The 19,007-nt window shown below is 39.1% G+C and overlaps 1 pseudogene; it reads right to left on the minus strand.

The window, feature by feature from the left end:
- Positions 1-641: 641 nt before the first annotated feature.
- On the minus strand, positions 642-7,806 carry LOC142631469 (protein FAR1-RELATED SEQUENCE 5-like; annotated as a pseudogene).
- Positions 7,807-19,007: the final 11,201 nt, after the last annotated feature.

Raw genomic sequence — 19,007 nt, forward strand, 5'->3', positions numbered from 1 at the left:
AAATTTACATACATTTGAGATCATTGTAAACTTCAATGGTTATTATCCATCTAAGAATATTATACATAAAAATGAGAGTTTGAACTTAATGGTTCAAGTAAATAGCATGACTACCTATTTAGATGTATTTTGCAATAATTGTAATTCACTTCCACTTTCTAAAAATGTTCAATTCTTCAACAATGTATAAGTATTCACTTCTTTACAAAGTCACAAAAGACAATGGACAATTGACCAAGTCAGGTATTGGAAACTAGCAGTATTCAACAATAATGCTCTTTAGTTGCAAAAGCCACCAGCTATTTGCAAATGCCCTTTGTAAGGTTAATTTAAACAAAAGAAAATGAAAACTCCAAATCCATCTCCACAACTATTTGCAAATTGTCCAAATAGGAGGACATGTAAAAATATTCATCCACAACTGTCTTATTTAAAGATGAACTTATAGAAATGAACTTTACCATCATATTTAAAAATATTCATCATTTTCATATATAATTTGTGTTAAACTAGAATCTAACATGTGTGTTCAAAAGAGTTGTTACAAAAGGTATCAACTATCCAAATTGTTAGATATCCCATCTAAAAAGTAGCTGTATGTTGCCCAAAAATACTGTCCACTAGTTGTGCTGTGCAGTTTGCTATTCAAAAAAGTTCTCCTTTATATTCAGAATCTTGTGCATAAAACTGTGCAGTTTGCTACTCAAAAAGCTGTCCAAAAGTTCTCCATTATATTCAGAATCTTGTGCATATGGCTGTGCAGTTTGTTATTCAAAAAACTGTCCAAAAAAGCTTTCCATTATATTCAGAATCTTGTGGTAGAGTCCTGGGAAAAAAAAAGTAAATGTTAAAAGCCACTTTTTCCCTACTACTGTAAAAAGTTTAAAAAACAATACATGTTAAAAGGCATTTTTTTTCTCCCTAATGTAAAAAGTTTAAAGTAACATAATGTACCTGGCTGAAGGGTAATATTAATGTATTTTCTTGAAGCATTCTTGTATAACTAAACATGGGATTGAACAACTCTGGGGAAAAGGATGATGATTGAACACCTCCTAAGAAAAAGAGGAAATAGTAACAAATGGTTAAACTTAACAAGCAAAGCTAAGAAAAAAAAAAGATTAAAAAGAGGAAATATTAACAAATGGTTAAACTTAACAAGCAAAGCTAGGGGAATCTTCCTCATCTTTTGTGTGGAGACTTTGCCATGATAGTTTGCCTACTTTCCTTACTCTAAAAACTAGGGGAATTCATGTAGATAGCTCTTGCCCCCTATGTGCTGAGGATGAGGAATCTTCCTCTCATTTGATGCTTTTCTGCACCTTTGCCAGGGCAGATTGGCATGGCACACCCCTGGCTATCCACACAATTGATCTTAGGAATGTTTCAGTGCAGCAATGGCTTGGGCAAATTCTCTTAAGACATAAGAATTTGGATCAAGATAATATGAAGTACCTGCAAGGGATTTTTACTACCTTGTGGTCTATTTGGACACATAGGAACTTGGTGGTTCATGAAGGGAAACAACCTAACCCTTAGAAGTCATTCTAATAGTCCAATCTCTTGTTTGCAGGTATGCAGAAGCTTTTGGCTGCTGCTCTACACCAGTTCATAGGAGTGGTGTTCAGTCCAAGAGGGTTTAAATTCCATGTGGCCCTTGGCAGCTCATAGTCAAAGTGGCTGGTGCTAGATTAAAAAGAATGAATAGAGCTGGGTATGAGTTTGAGGACAAGACTACTCATGGAAATTCCATTCTGCAACCTATTCCAGTCATCATCCAGGGAGCAATGCTAGAGGCAGCACTCAAAGCTAGGAAATTGGGTTTCAAACACATTGTCTCTCAGTGATTGTAGGAGGGCTGTGCAGGTCAACAACTGCAGAACCACTGCTAGTTGGCAAGTGAAGAGCCTCGTGTCTGATTGGTCTTATCTCTTAGCTAATGATTTTGTGTATCACTCTGTGTTTGTGCCAAAGGTGGTTACTAGTTGTGTTTTTGCTTTAGCTAAGTTGGCAATGAAAATGCCAATCCATAGCTGCTATGTAAATACTAACCTCTTGTAATGTCTCCTTTTTTTCTAGAATGGTATCAAAAAAAAAAACACACAAGCAAAGCTAAGCTAAGAAAAAAAAAAGAGATTAAAATGGTAGTTTTGGATATACTATGTATCATAGATCTAACTTGTGGAGCTTGTGAACTAGTTGCATTTTTTTCACTTCTCATCTTTTCCACTTGAATTTCTTGATTCATTCTTGAAGAGCTAAACATGGGATAAGCAATAGGCATCTCCGGGGGAATGAATGATGATTGAACATCTCCTAAGAAAATAAGATATAGTAACAAATGGTTAAACTTAACACGCAAAGCTAAAAACAAAATGGTTAAAATAGTAGTTTTGAACATACTATGTATCATAGAACTAGCTTGTGGAGCTTGTGAACTAGTTGCATATTTTCCACTTCTCATCTTTTCCTCTTGAATTTGTTGATGCATTTTTGTAGAGCTAAACATGGGATAAGCAATAGACATCTCCGGGGGAATGAATGATGCTTGAACATCTCCTAAGAAAAAGAAAAAAAATAGCAAATGGTTAAACTTGACAAGCAAAGTAAAGAGAAAAAATGACTAAAATAGTAGTTTTGAACATACCGTGTGTCATAGAACTAGCTTGTGGAGCTTGGGAACTAGTTGCATCTTTTACGCTTCTTCTCATCTTTTTCACTTGAATTTCTTGAAGCATAGAAGTAGATTGTGGAGCTTGTGAAGTTGATGCGTCTTTCACCTTCTTTCTTTTCTTTTTCTCCAATTGACTTTTTATTCTAGCATTGGTTATCCCTTTCTTTCTCACATGTGGTGGATCAAGGATTGGTTTCTCCCCATCTAAGTTTGGTTGCACCTCATCATGTGCAAGATCTTGAGGACATTCTTTACCAACATCTTCCACCCCATTTGTAGCCATCATATACTTTTCAAACTCACGTGATAGCTCTCTTAGATTATCCATCATAAATTTTGTCCCATTATCGGTCAATGAAGCCTTATCAAACATATTATATCCCAAATGAGTTAACATGCTCATACGCAATGTACAACTTGATTTCTTTTTTGGTTGAGAAAAATCATCATCACAACACAATCTCTTTTTTGCATCTTTTGTCCATCTAATTGATATATATGTATTGGGTATTTTGTTCACATTATTAACAAGAAACACCCTTAAAGCATGGCAACATAACAAGCCCAAAGTCTCAAATAACTTGCAATCACAACAAATGGTCAATTCAAACCGGTTAAAATGCACAGTATATACCCTACAACTCATCTCATTATGTAGTGAATATGTGAAGTTATTCTCATGATGGTTAGTTTCAACACAACTCAATCCCCCACCTGAATTGAACTCTTCTTCAAACATTTTAAACAAAGTAATAGTATAAACTTTAGCAGCATGACTTAAGATACCTCCATACCTCATTATTTTTTAAGGTACACCATTCTTACAACGAAATTCTTCATTTAATTCATTTTGGTGCATTTCTACCACTTTTTCCTCATAAAATTCATCAACTTCAATAAGTGTCATGGATGTTTTCATGATTTGATGAAATACACTATTTATACTCTCACTCCGTTGGGTAGACTTCATCTTTGCAAAAAAGAAATCTACATTGAAGGCTAGACACCACTTTTCTCGGATTTGGTATAACCTTTTAAGCGATGCATGATCCTTTAAATTATGCTTCTCAATCATACCATTCCAAGTTGACTCAAATTCCATTTCAGTTAAACATCCATTTAAGCACTTATTAAATCTTTGATGGAAATCTGGATTACCATAAAGTCCTGGGAGGTTTTGTTGGGCATTTTTACTAATATGCCATGTACAAAGTCTATGATGAGACTTAGAGAAAACCACCTTAATAGCATTTGCCATTGCTTGGTCTTGATCTGTAAAAACAGATTTTGGTTGTCGACCTCCCATTGCTGTCAAAAAAGTCTCAAACAACCAAATAAATGAATCAGTTGTTTCATTGGTTAGAAAGGCACAACCAAATAAAACATTGTTCCAATGATGGTTAATTCCCACAAATGGTGCACATATTAAGTTATACTTATTGGTTCGATAAGTGGTGTCAAAAACAACAACATCCCCAAAACAGTCATAATCTAATTTTGATCTACCATCTCTCCAAAAGAAATTTGCCATTCTATTTTCTTGGTCTACTTGCACTGAATAAAAAAACATTGAATCTTCACTTTGTCTATTTTTAAAATGATTAATAACACTTTGCCCATCCCTAGCTTCAATCAATTGTTTTCTTTTAGTGTGTAAGAAGTTATGGCAATCTCTCCTAAGGAACCCAATGTTATTTGCACTACCAAGCTCCTTTGATAAAAATGAGTAAGACTTTGTTGCTTTTATGCCTGAGCTAACCATTGTCTCAATTATAGTCCCATGAGTACTTAGCACCTTCCTTCCCGATCTCAAATTACACCTCTATTCTGGACTTGCAAATTCATGATTGTGTTCATCATTGAAGTGTGAAACACTCCAAATACCATTTTTAACATTAAAACGAATCCTAGCTTGACAACCTGTTCTTGTATCTAATTTATTATACTTCTTATAATCACAAGGGTCTTCAAACTCTTTATGACCCTGTTTTGAACACAAAAATTCTCGTTGCCTAAGTACACCATCAGTCTTTCGGTTAACCCCTTTTCGAATGCTAATCCCCTTGTTTAAAGCATACTCATTATAGAGATTATATGCTTCTTCTTCAGAACTCACTTGCATTCCAAGTTTAATTTCATAGTGTTCACCCAAATTTACATTCTCATGGTTTTCACTTTTATCATTGTCACCAGCTGTATCAAGAGCATTTTCTGAAAAATCCATTACTAGTCTAGCCTAATCATGAAAAAGAATGTTGAATGAACAAATTGAATAGGCAGAACTCATAATTTTCCATAATAACACAACTATAGACTAAAACTAAGAAAAGAAAAGGGAAAAGATAGATTAAATACCTCAGCGGAGACTCTTAGAAAGAGACTATTTATTGGAATCAATTCCTTCAGTAAACCCAATAGAACAAAAGCATCACATCCCTGCACCAGTGCCAAATTGAAAGAGATACAAATCAGTTTCAATACCCTGTTTCTTCAACTCTTTGTTTCACAAAAGTTGGGATATATATAAAAAATAAACTTCCTCTTTAGGCTATCACATATACAGCATGTTTCAGGTTCTTATTCCCATTTATCTCCTTTTTACACTCAAATGTGTCTTTGCTTTTCTTTTTCTTTTCTTTTTTTTTTTAAAATTTTATTTTGGTGATAAGTAAAAAAAAAAAAAAACCATCTGTATTTGCAAATAAATTAATAAAAAGAAACTAAAAAAACTATCTCTCTTCCAAACTCAAATGTGCCTCTACCGTTCTTTTTTGGGTGTCTCTGCCTTTCTTTTTTGGGTGATAATTGATAAGTGAAAAAAACCATTCTGTAGTTTCAAACAAATAAAACTAAAATGAAAAAGAAGATGTGAATAGGTATGAAAGGAAGCAGATGAAAAGAAATATTACCCATTTGCGGCGGATTCTCGAAATCAGCGATGGACTTGCAATGCTCAATTTGGGGTTTTCAGAGGATTCAACTTCCAGTCTCGTAGGACCTGCGATGCTCGGTAGTGGCTGTGTTTGGCAGCAAAATCCTGGTTGAGAGAAAGAACTCCAATCTCGTTGGATGCTCGGCAGTGGCTATGTTTGGCAGCAAAATTCGGAGTTGAAAGAAAGAAAGGAGAAGGAACACTTGAGAGAGAGAAAAGGGAGAGGGAGAGGGAGAGGGAGCACCTGAGAGACTGTGAAAGACAAATGGGTTTTGGAATTTCAGGTTTAGTAAGCGAGGGAGAAAGTGGCGCGGTTCGACATTTTTTTAGGGATAAAATGGTCTTTTTGATTTGGTTCACTGCAACAGGCTGATGTGGGTTTTTTGGGACAGGTGTTGATAATTTATTGGTTAGGAAACACCAAAGGAGATGCTGAGTTGGAATTACTGAAACATAGTATACTTTCTCAGCCTACACAGCCTAGCTTGACACCCAGGACAAAGAAAAAGCAGGGAAACATCACATCACCAATCCCCCTAAAGCAAAATTTGCCTGTTGGTTTCCCACTACACCCCCGCCTGGTAAAACCATGTGAATTGGTGAAGTCGTAAAGGCATCAAGCCTCGAGCCAGAGTGGACAAGTGGTGTGAAATACCTCAGAAGAAGATAAACTGCAATGTTGATTGAACAACGGCAAAAGTGGTCCAAAGTTACAATAATGCAAGGCTGAAAAGTATTCAAGCGGGGAGGTGAATTTGGGTTTGATTTTTTTTTGGGGTTCGTCTTGGCTACATGATTGAATTTGGGTTTGAACTTAAATTAATAGATTAAGATTGTGTTTAGAATTTGTTTATTTTATTAAAATTAAAAAAAAATTGTTAAAGATATTTAGATAAAGATAAAAGTTAATTGAAATAGTACAGTAATACTTATGAATAGTACTAAAAAATGTAATGGGGTCTATAAATTATAACAAAAATAAACTAAATAGTAAAATAAGCTGGTTTTTTAAACTGAAGCCAAACACATACTAAGGCAAGTGATTGAGATCCAATGTACTAGCAAAAGCAATTAACCATATGAGCGTAAGAGAGGTGAAAAAATATAGGCATAAATGCATTTTTGGTCTCTTCATTTTGGGGTCATTTCTATTTTGGTCCATACATTTTCATTTTACCACTGTTGGTCCCTACATAACGCGTTCCATTTTGGTCCTTACCATTACTCAGTTAACAGAAATTGCTAACGTGTCTGACGGCACAGTAAAATAATAATTAAAAAATCTATTTTGGCATTAAAAAATTGTCACGCCAGCATTTAAATTAAAAAAAATTAATTTATTAATTTTAATTAAATAAACAAAATTAAAAACAAAAAATCACGTTAATTGAGATCTAAGAGTGCCTTGAACAAGAACAATAAGAAGACAAACCCAGATTAAGAACACAAACCCAGAAATTAAAATTATAAAAAAAAAAACAACAACAACAACAACAAACGACCATTCAAGATCGTCAAAAACCATAGATCAAAAGGTAGATCAAGCCTACCTGACACAGATCAAAAACCATACATCAAATCAAATCAAATAAAAAGTTTGTATGATAGTCAAGAAAATGAATAAATCTCTTTTATTTAGCTAAATCAACATTCATCGTCTGCTTCCGATACCCAAGAATTCATTTTTCCATTTCTTTTCATTGTTCTTCAGAACCAAACAAAGCACAACTTGATCAGCACAAAAAAAAAAAAAAAAATCATTCTTTCGAAAACCAAATAAACCCCAACAATTAATTTTCTTTCTAATCATTTTATTTCCCTAGCAAACAAACAGAACACAAGAAACTCAACAAAATCAAAACTTTAGCTAAAAAAGAAGAAACCCAAATCGGAAATAAAACCCAAGACGGACTGCAAACCCACCACCACGGCGCCGGATTTGAGTAGAGGAGATTGAAATGTCGCCGGACGTCGCCGGAATTGAGCGGAGGAAAGTGACCGAAACACACACCCATAACAATGGTGGTGACAAACGTGAAATCAAAGACGATGGCTCTGATGGACGAGGAGCGCCTTGGAGGCCGAGATGAACGCCATTATCGACCCCCTCCTCACGTCCCCCTCCTCCTCCTCTGCCACAGGATCCAGATCCGGATCCGGGGCTGGGTTGGGTGGCGTGGCACGGGCCCGGGCAATCCATTTAGGGAGATGGGTCGAAGGTTTGAATGGGTTTGGGGAGAGAGAGAGAGAGAGAGAGAGAGAGAGAGAGAGAGAGAGAGTGAGAGAGAGAGAGAGAAATGGTGAAAGAGAGAGTGAAGAAGAAGCATCAGATTCTGACTGGGAAATTGGCTGTTCATTTTTCACTTTTGGGTTTGATGTTTGTATGGAGGGTTTGATTTTTCATGTGATGTTCTAGGTTTGTTAGAGATTGGGGGTTGTGTTTTGGTTTGTGTTCTTTGTGTTTTGAATCTTTGAAAGTCTTTGTATTTTGTAAATCTGTGCCTTTTGATTTTGGGTGTTTCATGTTGGCATGTTCTTGATTTTGAGGAAGAATTCATGATGTCTGGGAAGAACATCATGTAATTTTTTTTTAATTTAATTAATTTAATTTCTTTTTTAAACAATTTGTTTTTAAATTTTTTATTTAGTTAAAATAAATAAATAATATTTTTTAATTTATAAGCTGACATGACATTTTTAATATTATTTTATTAGTCACGTCAGCATTTAATGTGCCAACAGTGGATGTCGTTTGCCACATCAGCAATTTTTGTTAAGTAAATAACAGTAAGGACCAAAATGAAACACGTTAATTAATTTAGGGATTAAAAGTGGTAAAATAAAAACGTAGGGACCAAAAGTGCATTTACGCCTTTATCTTAATGTTTAGAGAAAAAAACTTATGGGTTGATCTAAGCTAGAAGTACTAGTGACTCCTTTTAATTAATCCAAGTAGTTTTAATTTGATCCAATGTTAACCTTGGATTGAGATCCGGTGCTATTGCGTCATCTAATAGAAAATCAATAATTGATATTAAAAGTTACAAAAGTTACTTTTAATCTCAACCCTTAAATAAAATTTTTTTTAGCCCTTAATTTTTTATCATTTCACTTTTACATTATATTTTTGGCGTAAGTGTACTTTTAATTCCTATGTTTTGACTTTTTTCCATTTTGGTCCCTACATTTTAATTTTCTCACTTTTAGTCCCTAAACCAATTAACGCGTGTTATTTTCGTCAATTCCGTCGATCAACCGATAGAAATAGCTGAGGTGACAACCGGAAGAATTAAAATATTAAAAAAAATGTCACATCACCCATGACACATCAGCATATAAATTTAAAAAATTAATTTATTAATTTTAACTAAAACAAAATTAAAAACCAAAATTTACAAGAATTAAAATCTAAAAGTTTCTTGAACAAGAATACCAACCCAAAAATTTAACATAAAATCCAAACCTGAACACTATTCTCAAACCGGCCCCACACTTTTATCTAAAACTCAAACTCTATTCTCTCATCTCAAACTCAAATACTGATACATACACAGATCTAATCCGAGTAAAGAAATGTAAAGTAGAATCAAATCGAAGAAAAAGAAGCTGAAAACAAAAGAAATCGAACCCAGAAAATCAAATACCCAAACCCAATAAATGAAACCTAAAAAACAAAAACAAAAAATCAAATCCAGATTATGGGGACTTGTTGCAGCGGCAACATCTGGGTAGACTCTCGCATCGCGTCGCGTCGGCGTTTGGGCTCACTATCTCATGTCGCGTCAGCGTCTGGGCTCAATGGCTCACTACCTCTCTGTCTCGCCTCTCTATCTCCTTGTCTCGCCTCACTATCTCTTTATTTCCTTTCTCTTTTTTTTTTTTTTTTTTTTCCTTCCTTAGTTCCTCTTTCACTCTCTCTGTTAGGTTTGCTGTTGAGTTTTGTTTTTTTTTTTTTCTTTGTCATCTTTGTCGAAGTCAGATTGTTTGGTGGTTCCAAATTTGGACAAGCCAAGCATTAAAGATAACAGCACCTCTCTCTCTTTGTCTCACAATGTTGAATATATTGGAGTTGTGGGATCTATGATAGCTGATTTGAGTTTAGATCTGTTATGGATTGGTTGGGCTTGCTGTTGTTGTGAGCCGAATTGGCTGGGTTTTTCTGGGTTTGTGTGTTTGTTTGATTCAATAAGCCGAGTTGGTTAGGTTGGTTGATTTTATTGTTGATTGTATGAAATAAACTGGGTTTTGTTTGAGTTTTTGGGTTTTTGAGTGTTTGAGATTTCTAGGTTTCCTTTGATTTTATGATTTTAGCTATGAATCTTTGGGGAAGAACGAGAAAAACTGATGGGTTTTCAGCATGGGTCTTTCAGCATTGGTCTTTGTTCTCTTCTCAAATTTTATTGCATTATTGATTTGATTTTAAGCGGGAAAGGAAGTTGATTCAATGGATTTAATTTTGAATTCATGTTCTGGGTTTGTGTTCTTTGTGTTTTTAAATTTGAGTTTGTGTTTATAAATTTTCTTTTTTATTTAGTTAAAATTCACAAATTATTTATAAAAAAAATAGATGCTGATGTGACATTTTTTATAATATTTTAATTCCTCTGGCTGCCACCTCAGCTATTTCCGTCGATTGACTGACGGAAATGACAAAAATAATACGCATTAATTGGTTTAAGGACTAAAAGTGCTAAAATTAAAATGTAGGGGACCAAAAAAAAAAAAAAAAAGTCAAAACATAGAGACTAAAATTGCATTTGCGCCTATTTTATAACTTGAAAATGAGCTTTTCTTGTTTCTGAAATTGGTAATTCAAAACTCAAAAAACTCAGTTTTGTTAACTGAGTGAACAAACAAAAAATCAGCCAAACAATGTTTCCTTATGTGGCCCCACGAATTTTGGGTTATGAGTTAACAAAACTGAGTTTTGTTAACTCAGTTTTGTAAAATCCAAACAAGGCCTTAACTATGAAAAAAACTGAGTTATGGAATTAGCTTATTACAGGCTTTGTATCTCACTTTTGTGATGTTTAGAGATGTACGGTGGTTGAATATATAAATAGGCTTTGCATATCACTTTTGCAATTAGCTTAAAAAGCTTTTTTTTATTTTTTATTATTTAGGTTATTTGTGCTACCATTCAATTTATTTTTATTACTATTTCGAGATTTTATTGCACTTTTTTATATTATTTATGAGTTTTACAATATTATTTCAACTACTTTTTAATTTTATCTATCGTACTTTTAATAAAAAGTTTTCAGTTTCAACTAATAAAGATGGTACCTGTGGGGGGTAAAAAGATCCTGATGGGAACATGGGCCTTTTGGGCCGTGTTAAGGAGGGCCGACCTGACCCTGGGTTTGGAAATTGTTAATACTATGGGTCGGCCCATGCGCCGAGGGTCCGAGGACCCAGCCGAGGGTGAACTTACCCTCGGACTGACACCGCAGAACCCGGACTTCATGGTACAGGTTAGGGAATGACACAGTCAAGACCAATGGTTAAAAGGGGTGAACCCTTGAATGCCCCAGAAGCACCAGTGTTGAAGAAATGTCAAAGACAAAGGCTGCTACCTCCACATTAAAGACCCTGCACCTACCACCCTGGCCGCATTAATGGGGAGGTGACACTTAAACAGTGGAAGGGAAACTTCTAGTTACTGTTCAAAGGTACTAAGAAAAGAAATATCTATACTAAGGGAGGAGTTGGGGGCAACACGTGGATAAAGTATTAAGAAGAATAGTATTTAAGAAAAGACCTAGAACAGAAATGAGGACAAAAAAAAACTTTTTGTAACCTAAAAAGAAAAAAGACAAAGAGAGAGATAATATAAGAACAGCTCTCGGCTTACGTCCGAGGAGACCTATTTACATTACTCTTTGCTGTTTCCTAATACTGGCAATCTTTAGTTTGTCATTTAATCTTCACTCACTTCTAACCTGGGTTTCAAGCCCACTCTCTACAAGTTTTCATTGTTTAAGGCTCATTGGGCCTGAGCCCATAACTGTTCTTGGGTCCAGGTGCAATTGTGCACTTACAATTGGCGCCGTCTGTGGGAAATCTAGTCTGGAAGTAGTAGAGATATTATGGCAGGCTTAGGCTCTCACCATGCAGAGTCACAAGGATCACAACCGGAAGATCATTTCGAACGTCTTGAACGTCATAGGGATCGTGAGGGAAGCGTCCATACAGAATACCCAGGGGATCGCCATCCTCCGGGAGGGGGTCGCGCTACCCACGAGGAGGGCTCTAAATCCATGCAGAAGGAAATTAATCGTTTGAAGAGGAAGTTACGCCGTGCTAAACGTAAGGTTTCTCCGTCCTCATCTAGTTCTTCCTCAGAGAAGGATAAGGGAGTTGGCTACGGTTCAAGGTCATATTCCCCCACTAGCGCAACATCCTCCGGCGAGGAGGACGACCAATCAACTCGCAGACGTAAGAAGCTTCGTTCTAGGGGCTTAGGCAACGATACCATGAGTAGGGCGTTGCACCAACTCTCTAAATCTCCGTTTTCACGTAGGATTGAGAGGGGGAGGCTTCCCAGGAGGTTCACCCAGCCCACGTTTACCATCTATAATGGCCGGACTGATCCGGTGGAGCACGTGAGTCACTTCAGCCAAAGGATGGCAGTGCACTCACACAACGAGACTTTGATGTGTAAAGTCTTCCCCTCCAGCTTGGGACCTGTGGCTATGAGATGGTTCAACGGTCTCAAGTCGGGGTCTGTAGGCTCGTTTGGGGAACTAACTAGAGCATTTGCTTCGCGGTTCATCACGTGTAGCAGAGTCCCTCGGCCATTGGACTCGTTGCTATCCATGGTTATGAAGGAAGGGGAGACACTGAAAGCATACTCCGACAGAATCGGGAGATGTTTAATGAAATAGACGGCGACTTTGATGAGGTGGCGCTTAATACCTTTAAGGTGGGCCTCCCTGCGATCACGAGCTACGAAAATCTTTGACGAAAAAGCCCGTCCGCAGCCGTACGCCGTCTTATGGATCGTATTGATGAATATAAAAGGGTAGAGGAAGACCCGCGGCGGGGAAAAGGGAAGGAGAAGGTTATCCCGCAGAGAGAAGGGATTTCGGGTCGGACGGATATCACAACAACAAGCCGAGGAGGGATTACATTGGACAAACCGGCTTGGCAGCACCCCAGTTGTAAATGCGTGTTCCGAGAACCGGTGCATCGCTATTAGAAAAAGTTCGCAAGGAGCCCTTCTTCGATGGCCGGCAAGATGGCAGGGGACCCTGCGAGAAGAAATCAAAACCTTTTCTCGTCGCACCATCAAGATGTGGGCCACACTACCGAGAACTGTCGGACCACTGTGGAACCATCTAGAGCGGCTCGTCGGTGAGGGAAAGTTAAAGCGACATTTGTGTCGGCCACCGGGCGGGTCGGTCAAGTTGGTTCAAACAACCGGAGGAACAGTTCATCTCGGCCGACATTGGGAACCATTAACGTTATCTTCGCCGCACACAGCGGGACCGGCTCGGGTCCCACTCGGGTCATGGCGGTTTCCGTCCGCAGGCCGAGGATGTCGGTGGTAGGCCGAAGAGATTAAAGAGCACCTTACCTGTCTTGGGTTTCTCCGAGGAGGATAAAATGGGGACTATCCAGCCCCATGACGATGCTCTTGTGGTTACCCTCAGAATAGGGAACTATGACGTGAAGAGGGTGATGATAGATCGTGGCAGCGGTGCGTATATCATGTACCCCGATCTATTTAAGGGGTTAAGGTTGGAGTTGGAAGATTTAACTCCTTATGACTCACCTCTTATCGGCTTTGAAGGGAGAGCCGTTGTGCCAAAAGGACAGATCCGTTTACCCGTTCAATCCGGCACGTAAACGGTTGAAGTAGATTTCATTGTGGTTGACGCGTACTCTCCATATACAGCCATCCTCGCCAGGCCATGGCTGCACGCTCTGGGAGCCGTCTCCTCTACCTTGCACGTTAAGGTTAAATTCCCTCGGGTGAACACGTTGAGGAGATCCTCGGCGGCCGGTGGTGGCCGTGCAATGCATATCGGCGGCAATACTTCGTCGGTCGAAGTCGAGTTATCAACCTTGCCCATCCAGAGTCATAGCAATTAACGGCTCGGAGGCACCTGGAGCGATGACGGAAGATGAGGCCGTTTGCGAGGAGTTAGAAAAGTTTGTAATAGCAGATGATCCAGAGAGATTCTTCCAAGTTGGCATACTTCTGCCATACCAAGATAAGATGGAGTTGTTGGAATTCCTAAAGGACAATATATATGTCTTTGCGTGGGACCCTTATGAGGCTCCATGCGTGTATCAGAGCTTTATTTGTCATCGTTTAAACGTCAATCCGGCCATTGTTCCGAAGAGGCAGCCACCTCGGCGATCTTCCCGAGAACATTCGAGGCCGTGAAGGAAGAGGTTCTTAAACTCAAAAGGGCGGGGGCGATCAAAGAAGTTTTCTACCCCGAATGGTTGGCTCATACCGTTGTCGTTAAGAAGAAGAACGGCAGGTGGAGAGTGTGTGTAGATTTTACTGATCTGAACAAGGCCTGTCCTAAAGATTCGTTCCCAATGCCACGGATTGATCAACCGGTAGATGCTATCGTTGGACATCCTCGGATGAGTTTCTTGGACGCCTTCCGTGGTTACCACCAAATTCCCTTGGCGTTAGAGGATCAGAGAAAACCGCTTTCATTACTCCAACCGGGAACTATCATTATAAGGTCATGCCATTTGGGTTAAAAAATGCGGGGCTACTTACCAAAGAATGATGACCCGAATGTTTGAACAGCAATTGGGGAAAAACATAGAAGTATACGTGGATGATATGGTGGTGAAGAGTAAGACAGTACCTTCGCACATGACAGATTTGGCCGACACCTTCAAAATGTTGAGGAAGTATAAGCTGCGCCTTAACGCCTCCAAGTGTTCTTTTGGCGTGGGATCCGGAAAGTTCCTAGGGTATATGATCACTCATAGGGGCATAGAGGTGAACCCAGTGCAGGTTAAGGCTATTCAAAATTTGCAGCCGCCTCGGAACCCAAAAGATATTCAAAAATTGACCGGAATGATTGCTGCGCTGAATAGATTTATTTCTCGGTCAGCTGACCGGTGCCGTCCTTTCTTTCAGTTGTTGAACAAGTGGAAAGGGTTCCAATGGACCGAGGATTGCGAGGTAGCTTTCCAACAGCTTAAGCAATATCTTTCTCGGCCACCCATTTTATCTCGCCCTGAGGTGGACGAGGTTTTATTCGCTTATCTGGCCGTAGCCACTCACGCGGTGAGCCTAGTCCTCATAAGGAATGAAAATGGGTTACAGAGACCGATCTACTACGTTAGTAAGTCTTTGAATGAGGCCGAGATGCGCTATCTGCCTTTGGAAAAAGCACTTCTGGCTGTAATCCACGCCACTCGCAAACTCCCTCATTATTTTCAATCTCATACTGTGGTTGTTTTGACCCAGCTGCCTCTCAAGGCTGTGTTGCGTAGTGCTGATTATTCTGGCAAGGTGGCAAAATGGGGAACCATTTTGGGAGCCTTTGATGTTAAATACAGGCCTCGCACATCGGTGAAGGGACAGGTCCTCGCAGATTTGGTGGCGAGTTTGCGAACCATTGACGAAGAAACTTCAAAAGAAGCACACTTGGATGGAAAATCAGTTGGTGTGATCACGGATGTATCACCCTCGATTTGGAGAGTTCACGTGGATGGGGCTGCTAATCAAAGAGGGTCTGGTGTTGGGCTTGTTCTAGTGTCCCCTGAAGGGATTGTCTTTGAAAAATCTTTGAGATTGGCCTTCTCGGCTACTAATAATGAGGCCGAGTATGAAGCAGTCTTGGTAGGCATGCAAATGGTACATAAAATGGGTGGCAAAGAAATCCATGTGTTCTCGGACTCTCAATTGGTGGTCGGCCAAGTCATGGGGACCATGGAGGCTAGAGACCCCAGAATGCAAGAATATTTGGCCCAGGTTAAACGTCAGCGAGCTGAATTCGACTCATTTGCCTTAGCTCATGTCTCTAGGAGTGGAAACACTCATGCATTCTTTTGCTACATTGGCCACATCCTCGGCTCAAGGTCTACCTAGGGTGATTCTCGTTGAGGATTTGATAGAACCTTCTCTTATAGCTGCTAACGCACCTCGCATCCATTTAATAAGGCCTGGTCCTAGTTGGATGGATTCAATCATATCTTTTCTCAAAAATGACATCCTTCCCGAAGACAAAGTTGAAGCGAGAAAAGGTACGTCGAAAGGCGCCGCGTTTCGGTTGTCCGAGGACCGAAGCTATACAAACGATCCTTTTCGGGACCGTATTTGTTGTGTGTACACCCGAATCAACGGAATCATTCTTGGAGGAATTGCATGAAGGGATTTGTGGAAGTCATACGGGGGAAGGTCCTTAGCCCATAGAGCCACGACTCGGGGTTATTGGTGGCCTAATATGCGAGAGGGAGGCTCGGGATTATGCCGTAAAGTGTGATCGGTGTCGGAGGTTCGCCCCTAATATCCACCAACCCGGAGGGTTCTTAATCCTCTGTCTAGCCCTTGGCCTTTCGCACAATGGGGCTTGGACATTGTAGGGCCATTCCCGAGAGCTGCTGGAAACAAAAGATGGCTGCTCGTAGGGACAGACTACTTCACTAAATGGGTCGAAGCCGAGCCCTTAGCCAATATCCGAGATGTTGATTCCAAGAGGTTTATTTGGAAGAATATTGTTACTAGATTTGGTATACCACATACTCTTATCTCGGACAATGGCGTTCAATTTGACAAAGAACGCCTTTAGGCGCATCGTAGTGACATGGGCATCACAAACGGATACTCTACCCCGGCTTATCCTCGAGGAAATGGACGGCCGAGGCCGTTAACAAGGTCATAGTCAACGGGCTCAAGAAGAGGTTGGATGATGCGAAAGGCAGATGGGTAGAAGAGCTCCCTCATGTCCTGTGGACGTATCGGACCACTCCACGCAGGTCCACTGGAGAAACGCCATTCTCTATGGCTTATGGAGCCGAGGCGGTGATACCATTGGAGTCTGGATTTCCTACTCTAAAGACAAGTTCTTTTAGTCCGAGAGAATAACAAGGAACTTCTAGAGAGGGATCTTGATTTACTTGAAGAACGGCGTGAGGCGGCTATGGTCCAAATGGCTTATTATCGGCGAAGCTAAAACAAGGACATGATGCCCACGTGAAACTAAGGCCACTTGCGCACAGTGATCTTGTATTAAGGAAAGTTGTAGGCACTTCTAAGAACCCGGCATGGGGTAAGCTAGGACCTAACGGGAAGGCCCCTACCGCATTGTTTCAATAGCGGGCGTAGGGTCGTATAGGTTAGTTGACCTGGATGAACGAGTTGTACCACGTCCATGGAATGTAAATAATCTTAGAAGGCATTATTATTAATCAAATAAGCTTTTGGCAATTAATGTTTCAAAGTTATAGCTGGCTCTCATATTCGAAGTTCTTGTTCTAAAGAATCAAACGAAACTTGGTTAAGTGTAGTCCTCGGACCACAAACCTTGTGGAAATTGATGTCTTATCATTTGTTAAACGGAACCTTAGTTATGTCGGGTCTTCGGACCTCCTACTTTGGGAAAATTAACATTTGAAGTTACCGTTCTAAAGAATCAAACGTAAACTTGGTTAAGTGTAGTCCTCGGACCACAAACCTTGTGGAAATTGATGTCTTATCATTTGTTAAACGGAACCTTAGTTATGTCGGGTCTTCGGACCTCCTACTTTGGGAAAATTAACATTTGAAGTTACCGTTCTAAAGAATCAAACGAAACTTGGTTAAGTGTAGTCCTCGGACCACAAACCTTGTGTAAATTGATGTCTTATCATTTGTTAAACGTAACCTTAGTTATGCCGGGTCTTCGGACCTCCTACTTTGGGAAAATTAACATTTGAAGTTACGTTCTAAAGAATCAAACGAAACTTGGTTAAGTGTAGTCCTCGGACCACAAACCTTGTGGAAATTGATGTCTTATCATTTGTTAAACGAGAACCTTAGTTATGTCGGGTCTTCGGACCTCCTACTTTGGGAAAATTAACATTTGAAGTTCTTGTTCTAAAGAATCAAACGAAACTTGGTTAAGTGTAGTCCTCGGACCACAAACCTTGTGGAAATTGATGTCTTATCATTTGTTAAACGGAACCTTAGTTATGTCGGGTCTTCGGACCTCCTACTTTGGGAAAATTAACATTTGAAGTTACCGTTCTAAAGAATCAAACGAAACTTGGTTAAGTGTAGTCCTCGGACCACAAACCTTGTGTAAATTGATGTCTTATCATTTGTTAAACGGAACCTTAGTTATGCCGGGTCTTCGGACCTCCTACTTTGGGAAAATTAACATTTGAAGTTACTGTTCTAAAGAATCAAACAGAAACTTGGTTAAGTGTAGTCCTCGGACCACAAACCTTGTGGAAATTGATGTCTTATCATTTGTTAAACAGAACCTTAGTTATGTCGGGTCTTCGGACCTCCTACTTTGGGAAAATTAACATTTGAAGTTACTGTTCTAAAGAATCAAACAGAAACTTGGTTAAGTGTAGTCCTCGGACCACAAACCCTGTGGAAATTGATGTCTTATCATTTGTTAAACAGAACCTTAGTTATGCCGGGTCTTCGGACCTCCTACTTTGGGAAAATTAACATTTGAAGTTATTGTTCTAAAGAATCAAACAGAAACTTGGTTAAGTGTAGTCCTCGGACCACAAACCTTGTGGAAATTGATGTCTTATCATTTGTTAAACAGGACCTTAGTTATGCCGGGTCTTCGGACCTCCTACTTTGGGAAAATTAACATTTGAAGTTATTGTTTTAAAGAATCAAACAGAACCTTAGTTATGCCGGGTCCTCGGACCTCCTACTTTGGGAAAAACTAGCATTTGCAGTTAAACGAAAGATTGCTTAAAGATTCGTCTTCGGACTATGACTTTGCTTAAAGTTAACTTCTGATCGTGTCTGGATGTTAATACCTTACTGTTTATTAACTCGGATCTTAAGTTTTATATCTTTAAGTATTGGGTGAATTTGTGTAAGGAATGGTCCTCGGATCTTACATCCTACTGGAAACAGTGTTATGCATTATAAGGGCTTAATCGTTATATGAAGTCCTCTTTCCTTTTTTATCAAGGCATTGTTCAAACGTGTTAACTATGTCACCTCGTATTAAATCTTTAGTAATATACGCATGATTATGTGGAAGTTACAATTGTGCAATCCTTGGAGTTAGATTTTTATGCTCTGAGAAACTCTTGATATGACTTAATGGGAAAACTTTTGTAATAAGTACATAAAGAATAAAGAAAAAGCAGACACAATCCAAGTGAAAAGCAAACGAAATTGTCTTTCATTAATCAAGTTGAATATACATTACAATATATAATTCAAAAACAAAAAGAATGGAA

Source organism: Castanea sativa, chromosome 4 (assembly GCF_040712315.1).
Source record: "Castanea sativa cultivar Marrone di Chiusa Pesio chromosome 4, ASM4071231v1".
NCBI classification, from domain to species: Eukaryota; Viridiplantae; Streptophyta; class Magnoliopsida; order Fagales; family Fagaceae; genus Castanea; species Castanea sativa.